General features: G+C 34.9%; 1 long non-coding RNA gene across 1 annotated transcript; it reads left to right on the top strand.

The window, feature by feature from the left end:
- The first annotated feature begins 425 nt into the window (after positions 1 to 425).
- Positions 426 to 16758, top strand: LOC148846028 (uncharacterized). The gene is made up of 15 exons (XR_016101802.1): positions 426 to 566; positions 1634 to 1715; positions 10892 to 11029; positions 11115 to 11652; positions 11733 to 11817; positions 11916 to 12013; positions 12434 to 12486; positions 12577 to 12733; positions 12897 to 14621; positions 14717 to 14794; positions 14882 to 14953; positions 15044 to 15221; positions 15324 to 15396; positions 15469 to 15641; positions 16366 to 16758. It is a non-coding gene; the product is annotated as an uncharacterized LOC148846028 (long non-coding RNA).
- The last annotated feature ends 10446 nt before the right edge of the window (positions 16759 to 27204 follow it).

Below are 27204 nucleotides of genomic sequence, written 5' to 3'. Positions count from 1 at the left end.
GTAGAACCAGAACCAACTTTACTAAAAATATCAAGTCCTAAAATCGAAATAGACCCTATAAGGCTCTATAATTTTAAACCCAAAACCTAATCGATCGGTTCTCCAAACAATCGGGCCTGACCTATTGGATCCAATTATAATAAATCTGCTCAACATATTATATATTTAATATATAATTTATTTCGTAATAATATCTCTCTCTCTCTATATATATATTAAATGGCTCGTATTGGGTCTGAATTAATATAGGACTACGTAAAACGGGCCCCAAGACAATAGATTAGAAGCTAGAACCGACCCATGAGTACAAATCCTGCAGCCAGATCCAATCCAATCGGTTCAGGTCCTACACCCCAATCCATTTACATTCCTATAAGGCTATAACCATCACTTCAGACCCCAATTCATTTACAAAGTGGGACCCGCTATGTATGAGAGGTAGAGGGTTGAAAATAAGTTGCCTTCTAAACCCTAAAGATCTAAGGCAACTCTTATATACGAGTTGGGTTTAAAGATTTGAGGTCCTCTCACTTGAAGTTTAAACGAAGTCATGAAGAGAAGTTCAGGTAATTTCTTCCTCTTTCGAGAACAAAAATCTGAAGATTTGTAAGGGCTATGTTATCCTTTTGATTTTCTTGGTATACTTGAAATTGAAATTGAAAGACGTTGGCTTCCCTCGACCCTCGACCCTACCCCACCCTACATCAAGTAACCGAAATAGAAAAAAATCAACCATTTTCTTTTTGTTCGACTGTGATGCCGGAAAAAATTCTAACCAATCAGCCGGTATCTATCAAGTTCACGGAGGGGGGGGGGTTGATTGATCAAAACCCTTCCGACAGCATAGGTTTTACGTTTCCTTTTAATATCAAGTTTTTCTTTTTTTTTTCTTCATTTTTCGTTCTTTTTTTTTTTGTTGATTACTCAAATTTTCTTTTTTAATGCCGTAACTGATTAACTCAGAATCTTTACATTTCTTTTTCACTTTTGAATTATAATATCTTGATCAGTTTCTTAAAGTGGGCAATGTGGCTGCCTCAATTTGATAGCGATTTTTTTTTTTTTTTGATTTTTTGATAATGGGGGATTGTGGAAAGAGGTTGGTATTTATGAACTGCTCATTGGATAATGATGATATTGTCTTTAACTTTGAAATCATTTGTTTTACCAATTTGCATTTTTTTGCTCCGATTTTTTCCCAAATTGTTTTAGATTTATGCATTCATGTTTTATTCCTGTTGTGAGAATTTGGCTACGGCTAATGCAAGCAGTTGGTCAGCCCAAAACGTGGTATACAGGTCAAATGGCCGAGTATACATATGAAACTAAAGAATAGCCTTCTCTCTGTTTTAGAAAAAATTCTTGAGGGGAAAAGCCTGCTCATATATCAAATGCTTAAATAGACATCATTCGACTTTTCTATCCTCTTTTATATTTGGGTGTAAGAGTTTACATGGTTTCAGCACCAGCTACTTTCCTTTACTGGGTTTTATCTTTTATCTTTTCTTAGTTTTAAGCTATTGGCCCTTTGGTTACAACTTTTATTAAGTTGAAACATACTAGGTTTGTAGTTAACATGTTTCCATGTACTTTGAAGCTATTGTATTTGTTTAATTTTCTTAATATATTGCAGAAGACTCACATGTGGCAAGAGTGAAAATGAAACAAGTAAAGAAGTCAATTTCAACCTTCGGAATGGGAGGCATTGGGAAATGGTAATGTCTCACATATATATATATATATATATATATATATATATATATATTGTGTGTGTGTGTGTGTGTGTGTGTGTGTTTTATATTTGTTGGATTAGTTTTTTGTATATGGGTTGTGTTAATTTTGACAGCATCCACTTTGTGTGAAAAATGCCAAAGGCCTAACAACAGTGGGAACAATAACCTTATAACTTTAATATAGAAGGCTGCTAAAGTAATTACAACGAATGCTAGCAATAAGCATGGAATAAAGTAAACAAATATGTTTTGAATAGAGGAAAAGAAATTTATGATAAAAGTAAAATTATAACAAATAAGTAGTAACCGTGGAACAAAGCAAATCAGTGAAAAAAATTAAACAAACAAAAGTTTGAGAACAAAATAGAAGTTAATTCCATCACATCATTCGTAACCTGTTGTCAATCCAAAACCACAACGAAAGAGTGCGAGGCAAAATGAAGATATGTTATAGATTGAGATTGAAGATACACTAGCATGAAAGTCCAGAAAATTGTGATATGTGACTGATGAAATACCAAGGTTAAGAATCTCCTCAACCCAAACCTTACCATCCCCATGGGATACTGAGAACTAAATAAGAGAGAGTACTGTAGTGTATATTACATTGAATTGAATCCTGGTTTTCGTATTCCAGACATAAGTTCTTATCCAACCATCCAATAAAAGGACTTTACTTTACAATGATTCCAAGGCTTGGCATTTCAGAATTAAGTCCTAATCTTTGGCAGCTTTGGACAAGACTGATGCCAACATTCTCTTGCTTGGCATTCCAAGACTTTATCATTGCACCGCCAATGGCCCCCTCATACAACCAATTCAATAGTTTGGACTAAGCACCAACTTTTAAGTTCAATCATTTCTTAGAGCTAGATTTTTTACAAAGTAAATGAAATAATATCCTAGATGATGGTTATCATGGTGGCACATTTGTCCCATATCTACCAATGGGCCATTAAGATATTTTTTTTTGAAAAAATAATACATTAGGAAGGTGATAAAGTATCACCCAAAGTGGAAATAAACACAAGATCCCAACTTTGATTTCACAAATCCCATACTAATACCAATAGAACCAAATGGCAAAATGTTATAATCTTTTCTCCAAATAACATTTATCACAGTCCAATAAAACAAGTGGATATATTCCTTTATTGCCAACAGATATTGCTTGTTTGCAATGGCTTTTGCAATTCCTTATGTTAAAAATTGTCATTTTAATTCCATCTTGGTAATTTTTTATCAAGTTAGATGATGCTTACTAGGTTGACACATTTTTCCCTATATTTGCCAAGGGGTCATTAAGATTTTTTTTGAAGAATAAGGTAAAATTCATTAGGAAAGTGATAAGGCATTACCCATTATTATTATAGTCCTAGAACTGAATGTCAAAATCTTATAAATATTTCTCCAAACAACCATTATTATAGTCCAATAAAACAATCTAAGATATTCTTTTATTTATTGTCAAATGATATTGCTTGTCTGTAATGGCTTTTGGAAGCCGTTATATTAAAAATAATCATTTTAAATCCATATTGATAACTTTTTATCAAATTAGTTCATGGTTAACAGGTTGGCAAATTTAGCCCTATATCTGCCAAGAGGCCATTAAGATATTTTTTTGAAAACTAAGATAATATTCATTAAGAAAAAAAAAACACATTAGCAAGGTGAAAAAACATCACCCAAGCGGAAATAAACACAAGAGCCCAGCAATGATCCCATTGGTTCCATATTAATACCCTTATAAACGAATGGCAAATTCTTGTAATCTTTTCTCCAAACAACCTTTATCACAATCTAATAAAACAAATCAAGATATTCCTTTATTGTCAAATGATATTGCTTGTTTGCAATGGCTTTTGCATTCCTTTATATTTAAAATTGTCATTTTAATTCCATCCTGATAAGTTTTTATCAAGCTAGTTGATGTTTACCATATTGGCACATTTGACCCTATATTTGCCAATGGGCCATTAAGATATTCTTTTTTTTAGAATAAGATAAAATTCATTAGGAATGTGATAAGGCATCACCAAAACGAAAATAAATCCAAGAACCCAACAATGATCCCATTGGTCTCATATAAATACCCCTAGAAATGAATGGCAAAATCTGATAATCTTTTCTTCAAACGACATCTATCACAGTTGAATAAAACAAACCAAGGTATTCCTTTATTGTCAAATGATATTGCTTGTTTGCAATGACTTTCAGATGTCTTTATATTAAAAATTTTCATTTTAACTCTATCTTAGTAAATTTTTACCAAATTAGTTGATGGTTAACATGTTACCACATTTGGAACCACATTTTCCAATGGGCCATTAAGATTTTTTTTGTTGAAGAATAAGATAAAATTCATTAGAAAAAAAATTCATTAGGACGGTGATAAGCCATCACTCAAAGAGGAAATAATTCTAAAAGCCTAGCATTGATCTCATAGATCCCATACTAATACCTGTAGAACCGAATGGCAAAATCTTATCATCTTTTCTCTAAACAACCTCTATCACAGTCCAAAAAACAAACCAAAATATTGCTTTATTGTCATATGATATTGCTTCTTTTCTATATCTTTTGCATGCCTTTATATTTAAAATTGTGATTTTATTTCCATCCTGATAAATTTTTATCAAGTTAGTTGATGGTTACCAAGTTGGCACATTTGGCTCCATAACTGCCAAGGGGACATTAAGATTATTATTTTCTTTTGAAAAATAAGATAAAATTCATTAAGAAGGTGATAAGGCATCACCCAAGAGAAAATAAATCCAAGAGCCCATTAACGATCCCATTAGTCTCATATTAATACTCATAAAACCGAATGGAAAAATCTTATAATATTTTCTCCAAACAACCTCTATCACAATCCAATAAAACAAACCAAGATGTTCATTTATTGTGAACTAATATTGCATGTATGCAATGGCTTTTGGAGGTTTTTATACTAAAAATTATGATTTTAAGTCCATCATGGTAAATTTTTACTAAGTTAGTTGACGGTTACCAGTTTGACACATTTGGCAATTGGCACCATATCTGCTAAGGCGCCATTAAGATTTTTTTTTTCAAAAAATAAGATAAAATCAATTAGGAAAAAGAATACATTAGGATTGTGATAAGCCATCACCCAAAGAGGAAATAAACCCAAGAGACCATCAATGATCCCACTTGTCCCATATTAATACCCCTAGAATCGAATGGCTAAATCTTATAATTTTTTCTCCAAACAACCTCTCTCATTGTACGAAAAAAGAAACCGAGATATTCTTTTATTTTCAAATGATATTGCTTGTTTGCAATGACTTTTGCATTCCTTTATATTTAAAATTGTTATTTTATTTCCATCCTGATATGTTTTTACCAACTTAGTTTATGCTTACCATGTTGGCCCATTTGACCCTATATTTGCAAAGGGGTCATTAAGATATTCTTTTTTTTTTTAGAAATAAGATAAAATTCATTAGGAAAGTGATAAGGCATCACTCAAGCAAAAATAAACCCAAGAACCCAATAATGATCCCACTGGTCCCATTATAATCTTTTCTCGAAATAACCTCTATCACAGTAAAAAAAAAACCAAGATATTCCTTTATTATCAAATGATATTGTTTTTTTTCTATGGCTTTTGCATGCCTTTATATTTCAAATTGTCATTTTAATTCCATAATGGTAAAATTTTACCAAGTTAGATGATGCTTACCAGGTTGAGACATTTGGCTCTGTCTCTGCCAATGGGCCATTAAGATTTTTTTTTTTGAAAAATATAAAATTCATTTGGAAAAAAAATACCTTAGGAAGGTTATAAAGCATCACCCAAAAAGGAAATAAACTCAAGAGCCTCACAATCATCCCACTGGTCCCATACCAATACCTTAGAACTGAATGACAAAATCTGATAATCTTTTTCTCAAAACAACCTTTATCACAGTCCAATAATACAAACCAAGGCATTTCTTTATTGTGAAATGATATTTCTTGTTTGCAATGGCTTCTGGATGTCTTTATATAAAAAATTGTCATTTTAACTCCATCTTGGTAAATTTTTATCAATTTATTTAATTGATGGTTACTAGGATGGCACATTTGACACCATATTTGCCAATGGGCCATTAAGGTTTTTTTTGTTGAAGTATAAGATAAAATTCATTAGGAAAAAGAATACATTAGGATGGTGATAATGAAGGGATGAGAGATCCATCATATGAATGGCCGAACCCTGCATGAACGTTGGGGGAAATTTCAAAAATTTCTCTCTCCCACGTGGGAATCACATTCTCTAATTTAGAAAACTGCATTTTCAATGATCAATCTTGAACCTGAACCAGACCAAATCTGAAACCAAAAGGGAGTGAATGGTTATACCTGATACGAATTAACAATGACCTCCAATGAAGGTGTTCACGCCCAAGGAAAGATCCAAAGACTGCTTCCACCGAAGATGACACAGTGCAAGATAAAGCAGAATTAGCATGATGGCTCTTCAGTAAGATCTGATGGAGGGCTATAGAGCATGACTTCTAATTACCTGATTCTTCAACAAGAATATGATGGTTCTTTAGCCTAAGAAATGGCTCCATTGAAGTGATGAGAGATCCATCATATGGATGGCCGAACCCTATAGGAAGGTTGGGGCGAAATTTCAAAAATTTCTCTCTCCCACGTGGGAATCACATTCCCTATTTTAGAAAACTACATTTTCAAGGATCAATCTTGAACCTGAACCAGACCAGATCTGAAACCAAAAGGGAGTGGAGGGTTATACTTGATACGAAGTAACAATAACCTCCAATGAAGGTATTCACGCCCAAGGAATGTTCCAAAGACTACTTCCACCGAATATGACATGGTGTAGGATGAAGCAGAATTAGCAGGATGACTCTTCAGTAAGATTTGATGGAGGGCTAGTGAGCACGACTTTTAATTACCTTTTCTGCCAAAAGGTAATATCAAGAACATTTCTTGATCGCTCCCATAGGTGAAGATCGAACTAATATGGCGGCAAGAGTAGGAAAGAGCAGAAGACAGGAGCAGTTGATCTGTAGGTTCTTCTCTCTTTGTAATCTCTGAACTGAGAATAGTGTGTTGGAGGTTCTCCCTGCTCATCTATTTATAGCCTTTAAAGAGAATTAGTGTGTTGGAGGTTCTCCCTGTTTGACAAGAGAGGACCTCTCCCTTGCCTGCAAGGAACAGTGCTACACTCTTTACTCACATGGATCTCGGGAATTGAAACATTTTACAAACATTTTGAATATTTTGCAAAACAAATTTCAACGGTTGAAATCAACTACCGACAGTTTTGGTTTTCATCAGAGAGAGTGCATCCCCGATCATTCACTTTGTTCGACAAATGGGTTGATTCTATCACTATGATCACCCACTCAGATGAACTCTCGGACTGTCTCAACATACTCAGGTTTTGACCCCCTCTAAGGATGTTACTGATTGGCATGTCAAAGACAGCCTAATTTGACACCTAGTGCAGTATCATAATCGAGTGTAGGGGTTAGATGTAACATTCCAGTTTTGCCCAGCTATCTCTAAGGTCCAGGGCAATACTGAAATTCTGGTCCGGTTTAGGGTTTCAAGAAAACCCACACTGCATGTACCTTAGGTCTCATCCTAGCAGCTGAGACAAGCCACCCCAACCAACTTGGTGGCAAATCAGTGTCAACCTTGGCAGGATAAATCTCCCTAGATCTATTCCACGACTGTAAAGATTCCAAACTAACACGAGTCTCATATGTGTCTAGTTTAAGGGTATTATGCAGAAACACCATGATAATATGAATCAAATATGTACTTTATTCATTTATATTAAATGTCATAATGTATATCATTCTGATTGGAGTTAAGGGCATACATTGTTTAACAGTTCCTACTTGCACTTAGGTCCAATCTGGTACAAGCCGGAGTCCCAAAGTTTTCACGTGTTTCTCAAACACTTTCTGTGTTAGTGGCTTAGTCAATGGGTTTGCTACATTCTCCACTGATGCTACCTTTTAACATCAATCACCCATAGATCCAGTGTTGTCACACAACAGTGGAATGGGTGATGTGCTAAATTCCAAATTCCAGAATGAACACCATCATTTATTAGACAGCCTCACTTACGACAATGTGTTTGGCTTGGGTTGTGGACTATCGTGGACCCTTATTTGTTGCTTTTCTAGCAAACAACACATGATTCTATCATTGTCCAAGAAACCTCTATCATTGTCCAAAAAACAAACCAAGACATTCCTTTATTGTCAAATGATATTGTTTGTTTGCAGTGGCTTTTGCATTCTTTTATATTTAAAATTGCCATTTTAATTCTATCTTGGTAAATTTTTACCAAGTTAGTTGATGCTTACATGTTGGCACATTTGACCTTATATCTGCCAAGGGGCCATTAAGATATATTTTTTTTTCTTGAAGAAAAACATAAAATTTATTAGGGAATAAAACACATTAGGAAGGTGATAAGACATTACCCAAGCGGAAATAAACCCAAGAGCCCAACAATGATTCCATTGGTCCCTTATTAATACCCGTAGAACCAAATGACAAAATCTGATAATCTTTTCTCCAAACAATTTCTATCACAGTCCAATAAAACAAACCAAGATGTTCCTTTATTGTGAAATGATATAGATTGTATGCAATGGCTTCTGGAGGTTTGTATATTAAAAATTGTTATTTTAAGTCCATATTGGTAAATTTTTACCAAGTTAACTGGTGGTTATCAGGTTTGCACATTTGACACCATATCTGCCAAGGGACCATTAAGATTTTTTTTTTGTTCAAAAATAAGATAATGTTTATTAGGAAAAAGAATACATTAGGGTGATGATAAGCCATCACCTAAAGAGAAAATAATTCAAAAACCCAACTTTGACCTCACAGATCCCATATTAATACCCGTAGAATCGAATGGTAAAATCTTATAATCTTTTCTCCAAACAACCTCTATTAGAGTCCAAAAAATAAACTAAAATCTTCCTTTATTGTCAAATGGTATTGCTTTTTTCTAAGACATTTGCATGTCTTTACATTTAAAATTGTTATTTTAATTCCATCTTGGTAAAGTTTTACCAAGTTAGATGATGCTTACCAGGTTGGCACATTTGGCTCCATCTCTACCAATGGGCCATTAAGATACCTTTTTTTTTTTGAAAATTAAGATAAAATTCATTTGAAAAAGAATACCTTAGGAAAGTAATAAAGCATCACCCATCACCCAAAGAGAAAATAAACACAAGAGCCCAACAATGATCACACAGGTCCCATATTAATACTTATAGATTCATTTCCCTTTCTTCATCACTTGCTTCTCATTTGTCTTTATTCTCACAATCTCTCTCAAGTGTATCGCCTTTAGAGACATGTCTTTCCCCCCGTTGCCTCCTCCCCCCACTCCCCTTCCAACCTTTGTAATCCCTCATGGGTGTTCACTCCCAACTTTAAAACAACAAGCTCACCAGAGTTGTTGGTCCCATCTCCTCCCCCCTACTGTCCCCTATCTGATTATAAGCAATTTAATTCATTGAAATATTTTGATTCTTTTTGCAGTTTGATCTAATCTTTATATGGTTTGTCAGGTTGACAAATCATTTATTGAGATGTACCATGTGTCCTTGGTCATATTAGAATTTGTAAATGCATAGTAAGAGAGTGGAATATGGCTTCATTATTGAAATCAACTTCAACCTCAGATGGTTCATTAGCTACGGTAGATTGAATTTCCATACAAAACATTTGGCAAGATCCATTTTACTTATAGATTTTTCACTTAGGATGTAAGATAAATCTATTCTCATCAGTTTTTTCATTCATATTGTCCTCATTCAAAGTGTCCTAATTGCTAATTTGGTAAGAGTTTACCAAGTTTGGGACCGATGGATTAATTTCAAGGGTGACGACACATGGCAACCATCATTAATATTTAATATTGTTAGGTAATGAATCAAATGTGGACTGCTACACGTATTGGTGTCAATTACTCTTCTATCACATTATCACAAATTCCTTAAATGCCAAACTGATAAACAATTACAAATATATGAGGCATTTATTAAGTTTATTAATGTGGATATAACCATCCGTAATTGGAATTAATGTCCCAACATAATTATTTGAGTTATGTCACTTAATTCAATTCTTTCCTTTGGACAACCAACATCTATTTTAATCCCTTCCTATTGCCTATTTTACCAATAATGTAATAATGTTTTAATTATCATGTTTCATCATATTTTTAATGAATTAAATTATTTTCCTCCATCATCGATGTGCTTAAGAATGTGTATCACCGAAATTGACATGAGGTTGTTTGGTTTCATAGTAATTGTTTTTTTTTTCTCTTGTTGAATGGTGTGCCAATTTGTTTGAGTTTTAAGTAGTCAAAAGGGGAAACTTTATACAATTATTTTTATCTCAAGTTGATATACAATGCACTATGAATAGTATCACTCATTTGGTGAAGTTTATTTCATCATTTAACTTGTCTAGCTATAAGGGTGTTGAAGATGTCGTAGGACAAACACCATTTGCACATTTTCTTGATTTTCCAGATGTAATGTTTGAGAAGTCACTTCTATGTGCACTTGTGAATTGTTGGGACATGTAGTTAGCTTCGTTTAGGTTTGGGAGAGCTTGCCACATTCATAGCATCTGATGTAGCTTTGATTTTGGGTTTGCCTACGAGAGGCAAATTTGTAGATTTGTATATGGCCCCACATACATTACATCTACAAACGAAAATCTTCAGAAAAAATGTGATACAATGGGGTGATTTAGAAGAAAAAATTAAGGAGTTGTTAGGAAACAAGAAGGCAGAAAGGAAATATGTCATAAAGTTGTTTATTGTCTATATATTGGGTCAATTCCTCTTTAGAAAGACCTAATATATCATTGACTGTAAATGGTTTAAGTACTCTGATAAGTTTGAAGAATTAAGAGATTATGATTGGACTGATGCTGTTCATAGGGAACTACTAAATAGTTTGAATGAACTCTCTATGTCAATGATGGAGGCACCACCCAAATCTGGGTGGCTACATGGTTGTGCTATTGTACTCATCGTAAGTTTACATTTTGTATAAAAATTAATTTCTTTTAATAAAATTTGTATGCTAACATTGAGTGAGTTCTTATCTTGTCACCTATAGATTTGGTTGTTTGAACATTCCACTGTATGGATTCCTTCCATGATGGATGCATTTCCAAAAATTACAAAATGGTCTAGCACCACTTATTGTTGGAGGAGAACATATAGTGATGCTATTGCCATGTTTGCGGATGATGAGGTAATATAGTGGGATTTTATTTATACTGTCAATCTTTTAACATAGATTATTGTTCTAAAACATTTTGTGCTTCATTTTTTTTAAGGTTCTTCAAATTTTAGTTCCTACATCTAGTGAAGAAGTGGCTATGTTGGATGATGGAAAAGGTGAGGAGGAAGGAGTCTCATCAAATCAGGAATTGGTTTTGAAAATTAGAAGTCTTAAGTCAAATGTTACACAATTAATCGAGGAGAACATTTATATTCGGTCCTTGTTACCATCACAATTATGGGAAGAAAAACAAGGTGATGAAGAATATCAACCTGAAGAAGGTTCGTTTTAGGTAAGAAAGAAAGAAAACTCATATTTTGTGTTCACCATTTGTTAACGAAGGAGTAAAAATGATTGAGAAAATGCACATGATTGATGTGTATAGTACAACATCACCATAAAATAAGGAGGTATATTTCCATATCGTATCTATTAAATACGATGGGTTGGCAAAACAAGTTTAACAACCTAGCAACATTTTATATTTCGGTCATCGATGGAAAGAGATTATGGAGATCCTGCAACTTCAAACACCAGTTACCTAAGAACCAGCAATAAACTATTAGATGGTTTTTATCAGCTTTAATTGCTAGGTTGATTACACATGCATTAGACATTGGTAATTAGAACACCCTTGGTTTATCGAGTTATTAATACAGTTTCACATATGCAGTGAAATTATTTGGACCGACGGGACCAACAACTTGGCTGGGGTACACTTGTACTCACTATTTGATGGTGGCCTGATATGGGATGATGTATGTAAATCTTGCAACAAATTTTTTCCACCTATAATAATTATGTATTTGTTATAATTTGTATATAACTATTGGACTGCCTTTATTTTTTTTTATAGGCCATAAATGCTTATGGATGTTTTCTAATTGAAATGGAGCGATAAAAATTGGGCAATGTTGAATGTGAAGGCTCTTCTATATTAGCACGTTTGCACAGGTAATGGGTTTTAGCCCGTTTTATTTCATTTACTATGTACTCATATATTGAATAATCTATTTTTTCCCTTTTCAATTGCATATACCAGGAAATGTTTAAAATGGGTTATGATGCTGCAATAGAGCCCTATATTGGCCATTTTCTAAGGCAACGGTATAGCAAAGTATTTATACCCTTGCAAAGTAATGGGCATTGGCACATTTTGGTAATAAATGGAAATAGCAATTGCATTGAATGGTATAGTTCAATCCAGTTTGCTATATACAAGCAATTTGCCAGAACAATGTTATGCGTCTATGCACTTTAATATTTTCATGTGCAAGTATTTTTATATTAATCCACAATCATCATTGATTTTGTAATCAATATTTGTCTTAGTTCAACTACTATAGGAGTAAACTCTTGGGAGTGGGGTTTTAGGGCAAATGGAGATTTAAAGTATGCAAGGATGCTCCATCCCAACATGCCAATGGGTATGATTATCACGTTGTTTACCATCAGTCTTTATTATACTGATACATATATTGGTATTGCAAAGTAATTTCACCATACGTATTGTACAGGATTGAGTGCGGGCTTTTTGTGAAGAAGTATATGGATTGTTTATGTCGAAAGTACCCCATGGGATTTTGCCTTCAATGATACACAAATTTTATGGTGGAAGATTGGTGCATAAATATTGCAATCCCAGCTAGAGTAAACCATCACTAGCTCATTCAGGTCATCCACCCTGTCTATACAGCTGTGTGTGTTATAACGAAATAGTGTATTAATTATATTAATTATTTGTGATGTATTACTTGTGGTGTATGAGTTACAATAATATGGTTTGAAACTTTTTTCATTTGCTTTTCTATCGACACCAATCAATTCTTGAATATAGGTGGTGCAAAACTTACTTCGTGTAAGGTCTCAATGGCAATGAAGATGGAATTTCAAGCTATGCCAAAAAACTGAGTCAATGCTCACCTTGGTTACATCTTATCAATATTGCTATCAAGGTATGCAGTGTTATTGAGGTATGAGTTAGAAAGATTGAGACCCTTTCTTGTTCATAGTGTTTAACTAGTGAACTTTATATTAAATGAGTCTGAATACTATATGAAACATAAGAACTATTTACATAAGAACCTTCATTCTTAAACTTATAAGCATTATAAGTTAGTAGATGGGCATATGAGTTTGATAATCTAAATATATTATGTACGTACTCAAAATATTTAAGTAGATTCAGAGTGAAATCTTTAAAATTCTTCATAGACCAGCCTACCTCCATGTCTTCGATAGTTGCATTTGTAATAGTAGTAGAGTTGCAAAAAACGATCATATGTTTTACTCTCAATCTCTTGGCTTTCATTAAACCATCAATTACAACCCTTCATTTAGATTGAGCTGCAACAGATTCTTCTTCCGTTTGTATAGACAGAAGACAAGTTTCATACATTATCATAAAACCAATCCCTCCAACCTTAGTTGTTGGCACGTGAGACCCATCTGTAAACATTAGGACCTGAAGCATGACAACAGAATTGAAATGGGTTTACCTGGTCTAGAATATTTACCATAGTGCTAGTAATGAATATTTCACATTTGTTACAAGCTGAGTTGGGACAGGCAAAGGCTTTTGTGCAATTTTGCATTTTTTGGCATCTCATATTAGTCTAATTTAATAAGAAGAATTTGTTGGTTGAGGTTGATGGGGATTATAACATTGTTAACCCCTCTTTAGGGTTAAAGTCATAGCTCACAATGCATAGAGTGTCCTCAAGTCAACACCTTTTGTCTAGCACATCTCTATATGAATCATCTAAATTAGCAATTTATCTTGGATTTAAGTTATCAAAATATCAAACCTTATGTTATTCAATCACTTCAAATTTTCCCCTTATATTAACAAAATTATGATGTTGGGCTCATATGACATAACCACATAGTTATGGGTACAACTTCCTATCACATGATGAAATTGGGGAATCAAATTGCCTAGCTCCCTTTTTGCTCACTTTCACACAAAAACCTTGTATTCTTCCTTATTCTTGTTCTTGTTCTAAAATAACTAATAATTCATATGAATTATAGTCTAAATGCTCCAACACTCTCCCTTAAACCAATACTCTAATATAGTACATAGCTATTTAGCAAACAAAGGATACATCCATGAAAATCCTTTGTTCTTTGGGTGGCGCTTAACCCCGTATAGCATTTTTCAGTAATGTTGATACAACTGGACTAGACCAGCTAATTGAACCGGTTAGACCGTGACCCGCAACCTTGCTAGTCCGAATATATCCCAAACCCAGTAGTGCAAAAAAAAAAAAAAGGAGATAACTGGTCACCCGACCGGTTCTACCGTCTACCATATAACTGGTAACGGTTTTGTATAATCAGTCGGTTTTTTCATTTTCACATTTTGCTCAAAGAGAGAAAAAATGCCAAATTGGGCCAAATAGGCCCTAAGGTCCATTCGAAACCCAAGTTGCCTAGTTCCCAACCAAGCATATTGGGCAAAACCATCGATCTATCCTATTCAAAGAACTTCAAACAACTTGACACCACCAACAGCGTGTCTCCGTCTCCAGATTATCCAGCCGTCCATCGCCGCCGACAGGTGCTCTCTTCTTCTTCTTCTTCTTATTATTATTATTATTATCTCAATGAAGAAATTTTTGCCAATACAAAGTGGAAACCACTGGCATTTACTAGTCATAAGCGAGGAGGCAAGGTGTTTCAAATGGTAGTTCATCCAAAGGGGCTATGTACAAGTCATCCTCAAGGAAGATAGTAAGTATTTGCTTTGTGTGTTCTGCTTTGCCTATACAAACAAACTAAGTGCTTTGAATACTATTTACTAAATAACATTTGGTATAGGCAATGTTAAGCCTCCCTTGAGTCACCTTTAAGGACAGGAACGAAAGTACTAGACTGTTGAGGAAGACTAAGGTAAGAAAGCATGCTGAAAAACGCTACAATACTAGCTAGCTTAGGTTTACTTACCACTATGAATCATACGCTTCGCTTGCTGCTTTTCAGCCTACTCTTGCACCTCCGCTTGCTGGATGGATCTGAGTAAGTGCCGGCAGTCTCGCCTTCCTTTCTGAGTGTACAAGAGCAAGTCTCCGTGAGATAAAGCCCAGCTCGTCCAGTTAGGTATAGAAGGTGTTTGGAATGTACAAGTTTGTAAAGATGCTCCTTCTCAGGGTGGAAATGGGTATGTGTCTTTGCCAAGCAATTCCTTTAGTCAATAGTTGAATTATTGGTGATATTGATAGTTTTTTTGTAGTTTTTTCTCAACTTATATTACTTTTTACAGCACTGAGTGTGGTGTATTTCTGATGAAGTACATGGAATGTTTGTCGCGTGGAAGCAGTTGGGACTTCAATATGGTATACAATAATGATATTTTATTTAATTTGATCTCGTACAATTATAATTACACTGACATTGTGTTACAACAGGATGACACAAAAGTCTTGTGCTGGGAAATGGCTGAACAAATTTTAAAATCAGAGATCCCAATGGGTTGGTGATACATGTTTTCAGTTCTCTATGAGGAAAATTGGTTATTGCAATGGTTCTCTCTATCAAAAACATTGGTTCCCAAGACTGTTGTTGATGATCCCTACTATATGTAAGTAAAGTCTCCCTTCTTATATTTACTTGTTGATGGTTGTCGAAGCAATTACTAAGTGAATGTTCAAAGATCATTTTTACATTTGTTATATTGCTTCGATTGGTTTCTGTTTTTTTTTTTAATTTAATAGAAAAAGTGTTGGGATGAGTGTGTTTAGCTCAATGTTGCTAGAAAAGTCAAACTACCTGAGGAACTTTCAGATTTGGAGTGAAATTTCTGTAAAGGATTGGAAATTGGGTTTGGGGTTTGTGGAATGGATCGCACAACTTGGCCCCGGATTGGAAGTTGGGGGCCCGAACTGGATCTTTCACCTGCATACCCTACATTCATGTCTTTATTCACACTAGCCCAAGTTGCTGATCTGCTAAATTTGGTTCAATACCAAACAACTAACCTTTCATCTTATGGACTAGTTTCAGATGCAACCCATCTACAAACTATCTGGTATCATCTCAAGGATTTTTTTAACATAAGGGTAACATGGTGTAGAAGGTGATGGTTATGAGTATGAGTTTGTAAGCATCTCAGGTGGGATTTGCATAGGCATATTATAGATATGGATATGTGATGGTTGAGTATGAGTTTGTAACAATCGAATATTAGGTTATGAAAGTTAATTTGATATGTTAATGGATATCATTCAATGCAATTCATATACATGCTTGTTGTACTTTATTTTGTGCCTTGCTGAATTATGTACTAATTCATTTCTCTGTATTAGTTGTAAAGAAAGATTGGGAACTACTTTCAGCTGCTCATATATTGATGCTAATCAATTTTTATTGGTCACACGTGGTGGTGCTCTATGGAATGTATCAAGTGATTTGGAAATAGAGCTTCAATCTACCTACAAAACTTGGTTATTCCCGATGGAGGTGGATGCAAAAGTAATATCATACTTTTAGATGTAGTAGTTGTTTTGATCTCTTTTAATGGCGAACAAAGATCATGTTCGGTGTTTTTTGGACAGGCATATCATATCTATTAGGGATGATTTTGTTGAATTTATTTTGCTAAATTCACGTATAGTAATTATTGTAAATACCAAAAATATTGTCATAAGGACTAATATGGTGTTGGTTAAATATTTTTGGATGATGAAGTTTATTACTCACTTGCAATGTTTTTGACAATGGCGTGATTGTTAATTCCACATCAGACTACGATTCAATATTGGCTTGATGGGTTAGAATGCCCAACTTGATATATACTTATGTAGATGGATGTGAAGTATTGAATGGAAAAGTAATACATGAGACCATGCTTACCCCTTCCTTAATGAATATTTATCAAATAAGGAGGTTATGTAGGTGGATGTGAAGCCTTGATGGGCTAAAATGCCCAACTTCATTCACGTAATGGTCATATATGCCTTAACAACCACATTTGTAAAGATTTACCAAGATGGAATTAGAGGTGTTGGTTAAGAGTATTTGAAAGAACATATCATATACAATTGGAACATCTGTTTCATATAAATTAACTGATAACAAATGGTGAAATAGTGTCTATTATTATGTGTTTACCGTTTTCTTAATGACCATTTTCCAAGGACCTCATATTATTAAAATTTACCTGGTTGGCTCATATGACCACAAGTTGCCAAATAGCCATCTAGCAACAAATGTTGATCATGGCATTAGCTAGCCCCACCCCCCAGTGACCACGAAGAAGAGTAACTAAATAATTTTGCTGGTAGTGCCCCATCTTAGGACTGTTATCCTAATCCCATTCAATGAAAAGAAAGCTTTGCTAGATGTTGGGGAGGAAGTGGTTGAATTCACCACAGTGGAAACAAAGGAAGGCACTATGGTGATTGAAAACTGGTGTCCGTTGGCTAACACAACAATTCCTATTGTTGGAAGATTCAAATTGAAACTTTTGGGCTTACCTTTTCACCTATGGAAGAAAACCATTCTAGAGAAATTAGTCACGATGCTGGGTGGTGTTTTACTCTTGTATAAAACCTTAGACTTAAGAGTAATTCATTTAAAGATTATTGGTATAATGGCTAGTTGTGCTGATAATGATCAACCTCTGTGCAGATGGATACTGGTAAAAGATTTGGGTCGCTTCAAAAGTTGAAGAGGCCAAAGCTTGAAAACAATGATGACTTGGCAAGATGGATAACACTTGGTGGGAACAAAGAAAAGCTGGATGGACACATCAGCACTAAGGGAAGTTCTTTCTAGAGGAAAGGTGAAGCTTTTGTTGGAAAGTGAAAAGGTTGTCTAAAAAATTCAAGCAGTAATTATGGAGAAAATTTTCCCTTTTCGATTTACCCTGATTGTTGAAGTTTTGGGGAGGACTATTGAGAGGGTAGACTCTAGAGGTTTGGTAAGTGGTTGGAGAGTTGGGAGGAGTGGGGTTCCGGTCACTCATTTACAGTTTGTGGATGGCACAATTCTATTTTATAGAGGGGATGGGATTAGGTGGTTTAAAAACTTGAAATAGGTGATTAATGTGTTTGAACAAGTGGCCAATCTCAAAGTCAACCTTGACAAGAGTTCTGTGATTGGCATTAATATGAGTGCTGTAGAGGTGGAAGAAAGGGCCCAAAAATTTGGGGCTTCCCTTAGGGGATAATCCTAGCAAAAGGGGTTTTAGGAATCCAGTGATTGAGAAGTTCACAAAAAGGCTTGTTTCATGGAAGAAAAACTATGTCTTTGGGTGGTAGGATAACTTTGATCAAAGCAACCTTGGCGAACCTCCCGATCTACTTTTTGTATGTGTTTAAAATTTCTAAGGGCGTGTGCATGGTGTTAGAGAAACTTTTGACAGATTTCATATGGGAACCTCGGGAGAAGAAAATGGATCATAGAGTTAGGTGGGATGTAGTCACTAAATCTAAAAATGATGTTGTGACACAGGTGTATAGCATAGGGCCACAAGAGATTCTCCCCGAAAGTCTATTCATGCTATTTTTCCACCCTTCCTTTTATCAGGTATGATCTTTGCTCTGGGAGGGTGACACACTTTTGAAAGAGCAGTTTCCTTTATGTTATCTCTTTCAAGGTTTAAAAATGAGCCTGTTACTACCTTCTTAACCTTTTCTAATTCTGCCTCTGATTGGAACCTGGGCTTTCGAAGGGCTCTTAGAGACTCTGAATTGGATTCCATTTCTAGTTTGCTTAAGATCCTGGAGGAGGTAGTTGTTGACCCCTTTAGACTGGACAATAGGAATTAACCCAATCCTAATCGGCCCTTAATTTTCCTTTCCGAATTTCGGAAGTTTGGAATAGACCAATTCCTCCTAGAGTAGGTGCTTTTTGCGGGGAAACTATCAAAGGAAAGTGTAACACTTGTGACCTAATTCAAAAGAAAGGGCCAAGTTGGTATTGATCTTCGGATTGGTGCATCTTACGTAAGAATAATGGTGAGAGCTGTTGTCACTTATTAGTTTTCTGTTATTTTGTATAAAAAATCTGGTGTTGGTTTTTCTCTCTCTTTGGTTGCAAGTGGCCCACCCCTCCAAGTGTGCAAAGCTTGTTTATCACTACTTCAGCGAGGGATTTAAAAAGAAGAGGTAAAATCTTGTGGAGATGTGTAAGAGCAACTATATGCTGGACAATGTGGGAGGAAAAGGAATCAACATACTTTCCATGAAAAAGAAAAGAACAAAGAAGGCATCATTAACTTAATCTATGCTAGGGTGATTCATGGGTCAAGTCTATGAAGCTATTTGAAGGATTCTCAACAAGAGATATCATTAGAAATTGGAAAGAAGTAGTCTGGTCCGCTCAGTTGATTAATTCCCCTGTTCCAACTTGCTCTCCTCAAACATGATGTGGTTCACTAAATTGAACTTTGATGGCAGCATCGAAGGAAACTCAGGCCCTCCAGGTATAGGTGGAGTGTTCAGGGACGAAGAAGGTTGGGTTTTGGCTATGTTTTCAGGGCCTATAGGTTGGGGGGATTCTTTGAGAGCTGAAATTTCAGTAGTATTAGAAGGAATAAAAAGAGCCAAACAGTTGAATGGTAGGAAGTTGCTGGTGAGGGTGACTCTAGATTAGCTATTAACTGACTGCAAAAGGAAGATGTTAGTTTGTGGAAATTCTTGAATGAAAAAAAAAAGAAAATTTACCAACTCACTTAAGACATGCAAATTTAGTTTCAGTGGTCCAAGAGGAGCTACTTTTTAGCTAAACAAGGGGTGAGAAGAGCTACTTTCTTTTGGGCTGTGTTGTAATGTGATGTTTTACTTTTAGGGTGGGGTAAGAGTTTTTACCCCCCACCCCTCCAAAAAATAGTTAGGCATACAAGTCAATTGTGGATGGGTGATCGAAATATTACTACCACCACCATGGACAGTAAAATATCCTTTTATTTAACTTCAAATAAAATCGCCACTGTGTATCTTGTTATCCTAATGAGGCTGGTCATGTTAGCGCCAGAGAAATAAGACAACACAGTTGACTCATTTGGTAAGCTTTTACCAATATTGCTATTAGAGCATGGAAGGCTAGCTACGTTGGAAGGAGAGATAAATGTAAACACAACCCCAATGCATAGAATATCCTCAATTCATTTGCGATCAATACTATATATTTTAGATGACTTGTGCTCCCCAAACTATAAATTAGTTATTTGATCCCATCCTAGTAAATGTTTACCAAGTTGACCGATAGGGCCCCATGAAGAGATTGTAATGACATAATAGCATACTCTTTTCATTAATCATCCACTATATCATCTCTTAAGATGCAGGGATAGTATATATTACATTCAATACCACACAATAGTACACTTTTGTGATAGCTACCACATGTCCCAAAGTTTCAAATTAGTTCCCATATCTTATCCATGTGAATGATTACCGCATTTGGTTGATATACCCTTTTGATTTATTTTTTCTTTATAAGAATTACTCTCGACGAATCATGCTTTCCAAATGATATCGCTACCTAATGAATTCAACCAACACCTCAAACCCAATTTGGTAACATTTTACCCAATTGACAATGAGCGCATGCAACGATGGTAAGGGATGGTTGCTAAAATATAACTAACACCACCATGTCTGGATAGTGCACTAAGCATTAATTATCAAACAATATGACCACTTGTGATGGTTTCCACGTGGTCTCAGGTTTGGAATTAGCCCCTTATCCCATCCCATCCTGGTAAAGCTTTGCAAAGTTAGATGAATTTAGCCAACCCACCAAATCCATATTATGAAAATCATGGAACGACATTCGAAGTGTGATTCACAGTGCTATGGCTAATATGTCATCAATTCATTATTAAACAAAACTAAACATTTCTAATTCCTTTCAAACATGCGTTAACAAAAAAATGAGGATAGGTATGTCCTCCCCTTCGAACCTCACCAACACCTTAGACACATATTAGTATAATTTTACCGAGATGGCAGTTAGGTAATGTAATGCATTTGGGAGGGTAACTAAAATATAACTAAATTGTGATTACTAATAGTAAAACCTCGGCAGAGCCTAACATGCCATAACAAGGGATCCAACCATCTCTAAGAGCTGTTAGTTTTGGTTGTTAAATAACCATATCATTTTCATTAATTCCTTTAGCTTGCTAGCTTTTTAGTTTTATCTATCAGTACAAAATGCTTGGTTATATAATGAGAAAGAATTGAATTCTAATTCTAGATTATACAACTACATACCATAAAGAGTGGCCAAATGTTCATGAGGAAATCGGCAAATGTTACATAAAGAGACATTGTCTGCTAAACTGGGGTGTTTATTGATCATTCATGCAGAATAAAAGGTCCTTAAAAGACTTGGACATGACCTGGCATACCCCTGCCCCCTTGAGAAAGTGTTCCCAAACTCTTGAAGAGATCAAACAATGGATGACAAAGTGACCAACTGTATCTGGCACGAGCCCACAAAGGCCACACTTAATGTCTGACATCTGAACCCCTCTCCTAGTCAAGTTAGCCTTAAAAGCTTACATGGGCTGACAGCATTCCACTCATGTTTATTGTAGACAACATCATGGTGGACAGACAACACAGATAAGAGTGGTCCTAGACATTGTGGCTACTTCACCAATGATTGGGTGAAAAAAATCCATAAGAGAGCAAATGGAAAACATGCATCTCTTTCCTCATGTGCTGTTGTTGTTCTTCGTAGCCAGCATTATAGTTACAACACCAGCACATGTAGAAGACGACATGCTTACCTGTTATCCTTGGTTGATTCTTGTTAGCTGCTTTCAACATTTATTCCTGATTCTCCTCTTGCCTAGTGCATATCCAGGCTCTTTTTTTTTTTTTAATTGCACTGGTCTTTCCTTTTTATTAGCATCATAACAAGAGCAAATATGGATTTTGGTAGAGCATTGTATCCCATTTACTATGATTATATCATGCATCTATGATCTATATCTACTTATTGAAACTACATGTCATTTATTGACATTGTCTTGCCAAATTTAATTGAATTTCTAACATGTGATGATATTTTCGTAGTATAATTTGTTAAAGCATACCACTTTACATATTTTGAAAGTGTTAATGCATAGTGTACATCTAGAAGTATGCTAGGCATGTACAAGTATTTGGATATCGTAGCTACCATGTTTATAAGTAGTTAATTGTAAATGCTTTCTTCAGGATGCACTATGGCCAGATTGTTCATCTTCTATATAAACGAATTGAGTTATTCTTTGGCAAAAGATTATCCAATTGATTTTTTACCTTACATTTTATGACAATATTTCTTGTCAGGCTCTGGAGGAAACTACAAAGTTCCAACCAAAGAGAACCCTTTTTATTGGTGTATTCTACATGCTATTTTAGATTGCTGGCTTGGATGTTAAATATGTAGCATATGCTTTCAATTTTGAATCCTAATTATGCCTAGATGATGGATGATGTCACTGTCTATACTAACTAATCCTAAAGAAATTCAACATATAATTTTTAATATCAACTAAAGATCATTTTATAGTTAGTACAAGTCCTTAGTATCAGGCTCTAGACTGTAGCTTGAGAGGGTTCTATATTATTCTTTCTTTTACCAAAAACATTATATTTTTCTAAGAACCAAAGCTGGTAATAAAATTACATCCATCCTCATATGATATGAGAAAGAGATAAGCTCATAAGCTATGAAAACATAATAAAAGAGAAAACAGAGAAATAAAATAAATGCTATCTTGGAATGTCTTACCATCCCTTAGCCTATTTTGTCAATGAACTAATGGTCCTTGGAATCCATCTGAATGATATATTTGTTCTAGAAGCCAAGTCTCTCATCACCTTGATCAGATGATTCATAATGCAAGGGTTGTTAGACCTGTTTCACAACTCTCAAAATCTCAACTTGGGAACTGCCCTTCTCGACTCATTCAAACAATATAAGCCATTGAAGCAATGTTATATACTTATATTCTTTTTTTTTTTTAATGTGATCCTCATTTTAAATTGGACTTGAATATGCTACAAGGATTCACTTGGCACCTCCAAAGGGACTCCTTACACCTAATGGCTTTGTATTCCTAAACAAACAATCACCAAGGTGGAGCTTAATAGGTCTCCAAAGCTTCCTTTGTTGGAGAGGGGTGGAGGGACCACTTTTAAATTATAGTTTGTCTCCTAGTAGATGAAGACATTACTCCTAATTAAGAATCATATAGTTCAATTCCCAAATTCATCTCTCATCAATATCCATAAGCCATTTTTCAGTACTAGATCAATGATTTTCTACTCAGGAGTCTAGAAATGAAACCATCCAAAACAAGCTTGGGGTGTCAATTGAGGGATTCCAACAAGAGCTGAATGGAGGGAAGACTTGCTTTGTGGTGTATGTGAGTTGTCTAAATCAACTGCCCATTCACCTTGCAAATTATACAAACATGAGGATAGTTTAGAAATCCTGTTTGCATTGAAGCATCTCACAAGTATCGGCCTTCATATGAACCGCTTCAGAATAGAAGTCTCTGGTTTTTTATGTGGTGGAGATTAACCAAACAACTTTTTTGATCATAGATACCGATGGATTAGGTGCATTCTCATTGATGTGCGCAAGGAATCAAGAGCAAGACAGATGGTTTTTCTTTAATTATTCAGGCTCCACAAATAGGAATGGAATCCAAACTTTCATGTTCTTGAGGTTCTCTTCGAAATTTGAAATCCAATGATAGAATAGGCTGCGACGAAAAAAAACAATGAAAAAGAGACAAAAGTTCCAGATCCTTACGCTTGAGGCAGAGAGAAATCTAGGAAATCTATTTTGACAAAGAGTTCTCCACACCATATGTCATCCTAAAGTTTGATACCAATCATCTTTGGTAAGGTAGGGATTCTCCAATTATCCCTTTCACTAAAAGAGTGGAAGTTCCTTGCAAAGGGAGCATGTTGGATTAGGGGGAGTCTTCTTTTTGTTTTGAAGTGACAAGACTGATTTTTTACTATACCAATCCTGGTGACAGTGGGATTTGCTCCCAGGTCTCCGCTCTAAACCTCCAAGAACCTTGTCTCCATCTTATTTCTTTTTCTCCAGATGTCTCAGCTTATTAAATCAGTGGATATAGATGTACTTACCAGTGAACTGGGATTCAATCTTGTCTCCATCTTCCTCACCCCTAACCAAAGATTTGGTAGCAGAACTGCAGAAGTAAAGAGAAGACGAAGTCCATAAGCATTGTGTGCAAAGGACTGTTTTGTTCTGTATATTTGTTAAGCAAGGATCTCTATGTGATTATAGTTTTGAAATTGAGCAGAGACCTCTTGAAGTTCCTAATCAAGTACCAATAGGAAGTCATTGGTCTTGAGGAAATCGGTGGGTTGTATAATCTAGATTGTTTATAGCTTTGAATTGTATCTTCAATTTCCAATTTGATACATAGAAGTGAATTGATACTTTAATCCATTCTATAGAGTTTACAGAGTAGTTTCAATTTATTTTATTTTTCTAGGGGACAGTATAATTTCATCAATTGGTGAGTGTAACTTGTAAAATCATTTCCTTGACCATTGCATCAGGAAAGTATTGGCTTTTAGGGTGCAACCATTTGATTATATTCCACTTTACTGACCTCTGCTACAATAAGCAAGAAAGGTAAGCAGAAAACAGGTTTATAAAGTTGAACTACAACTTCGATTTCCAAAAAATTAGCATTTGACATAAAAATTCTGGTCTAGTTTTGGTGTTCTACAACGTGAATGTTTTTGCTTTCACTTGTTTTTGAAATTGACACATTGGCAAAAAACCAAACACTAGTTCTTGAACCTTGTCTTTGTTTGGAAAAGCAAGAACAAGTTGGTTTTGTTCCAAAAACAATTAATGTTTTTGAAATCATCAAAATACTAGTTTTTAGACAAAAACAACTCTTGGAATATAGATATTGTATAATTTATAAGATATACTTTTTAAATCTCTTGACTTTTTAAGGGAAAAAAGATCGTTCTATTAGCTTATGAAGGTGATGTACATAAAGACTCATATTCAGTATATAGGGCTCTTTCAGCCCTTTGACAAGCTGCATAAGCTAGAGCATGCAATAATTGATTGTTTTCTCTATTGACACACGTAATATTTGCATAAAAAGAATACTTAACTAAGTATATACTCTATAATATGTTTATATTGCCAGAAGAGTCCTGCCTGAGGATGGTGGATTGATTTGACTACTATTGAGGCATCATAATAGGGAAAAATAATGTTGAGTCTTTGATTTTTAGCCTGCATCAATACTTCAAGGATACGTCTCAATTTAGCTTCTGTTGGTCCAGAGTTTATGTGAACTTTAGCTACTGCAGCAGTTACAAAGTTAATAGAATCCACAATAACATAAGATATTGCTGCTACTTCTAAGTGTGGATCATAAGAGCCAACATCATATATGGAGAAAGTATGTGAGGTATTAATTTGTGTGTTGCAATGTTGCTTTAATTGGTCAATGGTGCTTACTGTTTCAGAGAAGAGATATGACTTTATTAACTCCAAAATCTGTATTGGCTATAGACAATCATTGTTATGCATGGTCCTATTTATCTGATCCCAAGTGAGTCTAAGCACAATGAGGAATTTTTGCAAGCATATAATTGTTGCTTACCAGATTTTGGTGGATGATTCAATTTGGTTGACCACCAATTTAAGAAGATTTTGTGTAATTCTAGGTTTTTTGTGTTCTCTAGGCTGATGCCTATGTGCAATGACATCCAAATTGCTGTTGAAAATGAAAATGGGAAAAAAAGGTGGTCGAAAATTTCTTATGGGTGTTGCAAAGGACTCAGACGATTGTCTTCATTAAGGAAACCGAGACAATCCTTGGTTTGAATTCCTCCCCAGGCAACTTTCAAGAAAAACATGAGATTAAATGGCACTGATGCTTTCTAGATTAGGTACCAACTTAGGAGAGCAGAGAGTAGGTGAGGTGAAGAGTTGGTTATGATTATAAGAAATATGGACTAACTTAACTGTGAATTTACAGTTTTTCATTGGCTTCCATAGAATTTGGTATTGACATAAAAGAGGATTTGGCAGTCTTAACTATACTTTTGGTTACTACTTGTGGAACAAATAGTAAGTGAATCAAGTCCTTTTTCCAAGTACCATTAGCATTTAACAAAAGTTGAACTTTCCATTACCTTACTAGGGGTCTGTTTAGGTTTTGAACCTGTGTTGTAAACATTACCTATAATTGGATGGATAAATGATGCTAGATTTTGAAGTGACAAGATTAATTTTTAATGCTCAAATGCATTATTTATTCATTTTCTAGAGCATATAATTACTCATCATATGTCATTATCAACCTAACTACCTGTTCTTCTAGTCTATTTTCAAACTGTAATACCTCAGGTTATATTCTAGAAATTTGCTTCCCTATAGATGAGCACATTTTACTTTTAGTTTAAGACCACTTTCTTAATAATGAACACTCAAAGTCTAACAAAATGAGGCCTTGGAAATCAAATCAAACAAACCTTCATTTACTAGCATGAACCAACTATAGATGACATCCAAGAAGATGCAAGCTTTGAGTGACAGGTGATTCTAGGTTTAATTTATACTATAGATTATGTTGCTTGTAGATTCTTGGTAACAACTTTATGCTATCCAAATACCCGGGTTATCAAATTGATGATGGGATTGAATATGTTATTACTCATCTAAAATTAACTTTTAAGGAATCAATCCAAAATTTGGTGCAAGTTTCTCACCTGGTGGCACAATAGGCATGTTTCTAAAGAAAGATCAAAATCAGAGGTACAAGAGGGTTCTAAAAGCAGCTTGACTCTCCCAAATGAATGAACTTCTGGACTGACATCTCACACTTTTCAATCCAGCATTATCTTCAGATGTTATCAAATAGCCCCTAAGAAAACTATTAATCAGATCTGGTTTGCTCTTTATCAATGTTTTGCCACATCTCCAAATCTTGAAGCAGGTCAAGCCACAACCACTAGTGTAAGATAAAGCTAGTGTTTTCACTATTAATTCCAAGTTCTATTATTGCACAACTTGCAAAATATTACACCACTACTTACAAAAAATACAATTACTACACAAAAAATTCAAAGTGTAAGACATGGACAGTACCAAAAGACAAGACAAAAACCTGTACCTGTGCT

The sequence above is a fragment of the Nelumbo lutea genome, chromosome 7 (assembly GCF_056320005.1).
Source record: "Nelumbo lutea isolate HS-2025 chromosome 7, American lotus-T2T, whole genome shotgun sequence".
Lineage (NCBI taxonomy): Eukaryota > Viridiplantae > Streptophyta > Magnoliopsida > Proteales > Nelumbonaceae > Nelumbo > Nelumbo lutea.
This window is presented reverse-complemented; position numbering and strand designations above follow the sequence as displayed.